At 48.9% G+C, this 1,428-nt stretch overlaps 3 non-coding genes across 3 annotated transcripts; all 3 read left to right on the plus strand.

The window, feature by feature from the left end:
* The first annotated feature begins 258 nt into the window (after window positions 1–258).
* On the plus strand, window positions 259–377 carry LOC123178119 (5S ribosomal RNA). The gene has a single exon (XR_006489331.1). It is a non-coding gene; the product is annotated as a 5S ribosomal RNA (ribosomal RNA).
* A 367-nt stretch (window positions 378–744) lies between these two features.
* On the plus strand, window positions 745–863 carry LOC123178120 (5S ribosomal RNA). The gene has a single exon (XR_006489332.1). It is a non-coding gene; the product is annotated as a 5S ribosomal RNA (ribosomal RNA).
* A 367-nt stretch (window positions 864–1,230) lies between these two features.
* LOC123178121 (5S ribosomal RNA) lies at window positions 1,231–1,349 on the plus strand. Its single transcript, XR_006489333.1, has one exon. It is a non-coding gene; the product is annotated as a 5S ribosomal RNA (ribosomal RNA).
* Window positions 1,350–1,428: the final 79 nt, after the last annotated feature.

A 1,428-nucleotide genomic window follows, 5' to 3' on the forward strand; every position in this document is an offset into this window, starting at 1 on the left:
ATTGCTCGCGCGTCTTGGGGCGGCTTTGTGGCGCGAAGAGCGCGTTCTGAAAGGGGTGGAAAAAACTCGTGTTGCTGCGGTATGGAGGGAGGGGTGGAAACCGTGGAAAACTCGTCTCCGTGATTGAGCGGGAGAGTAAGTAGTATAGGACATTATCCATGGTTAGGGAACGGTTGTAATGGTAGTGAGAATGTAGAATCGTCTTTGGAGCGGACCTGGGAGTGGCAAGCATAAGGGACGAAGACGGGGAAACATGTCGGATGCGATCATACCAGCACTAAAGCACCGGATCCCATCAGAACTCCGAAGTTAAGCGTGCTTGGGCGAGAGTAGTACTAGGATGGGTGACCTCCTGGGAAGTCCTCGTGTTGCATTCCTTTTATAATTATTTTTTGCGCCTTGTGACAAACATGTCGCACGTGCGCGATATATATTAATCCCGTTATATTATGTTTGACGTTTGCGATATGTTTAAGCTCGATGCTCATTGCTCGCGCGTCTTGGGGCGGCTTTGTGGCGCGAAGAGCGCGTTCTAAAAGGGGTGGAAAAAACTCATGTTGCTGCGGTATGGAGGGAGGGGTGGAAACCGTGGAAAACTCGTCTTCGTGATTGAGCGGGAGAGTAAGTAGTATAGGACATTATCCATTGTTAGGGAACGGTTGTAATGGTAGTGAGAATGTAGAATCGTCTTTGGAGCGGACCTGGGAGTGGCAAGCATAAGGGACGAAGACGGGGAAACATGTCGGATGCGATCATACCAGCACTAAAGCACCGGATCCCATCAGAACTCCGAAGTTAAGCGTGCTTGGGCGAGAGTAGTACTAGGATGGGTGACCTCCTGGGAAGTCCTCGTGTTGCATTCCTTTTATAATTATTTTTTGCGCCTTGTGACAAACATGTCGCACGTGCGCGATATATATTAATCCCATTATATTATGTTTGACGTTTGCGATATGTTTAAGCTTGATGCTCATTGCTCGCGCGTCTTGGAGCGGCTTTGTGGCGCGAAGAGCGCGTTCTGAAAGGGGTGGAAAAAACTCGTGTTGCTGCGGTATGGAGGGAGGGGTGGAAACCGTGGAAAACTCGTCTCCGTGATTGAGCGGGAGAGTAAGTAGTATAGGACATTATCCATTGTTAGGGAACGGTTGTAATGGTAGTGAGAATGTAGAATCGTCTTTGGAGCGGACCTGGGAGTGGCAAGCATAAGGGACGAAGACGGGGAAACATGTCGGATGCGATCATACCAGCACTAAAGCACCGGATCCCATCAGAACTCCGAAGTTAAGCGTGCTTGGGCGAGAGTAGTACTAGGATGGGTGACCTCCTGGGAAGTCCTCGTGTTGCATTCCTTTTATAATTATTTTTTGCGCCTTGTGACAAACATGTCGCACGTGCGCGATATATATTAATCCCGTTATATTATGTTTG

Source organism: Triticum aestivum, unplaced genomic scaffold, assembly GCF_018294505.1.
Source record: "Triticum aestivum cultivar Chinese Spring unplaced genomic scaffold, IWGSC CS RefSeq v2.1 scaffold127399, whole genome shotgun sequence".
Lineage (NCBI taxonomy): Eukaryota > Viridiplantae > Streptophyta > Magnoliopsida > Poales > Poaceae > Triticum > Triticum aestivum.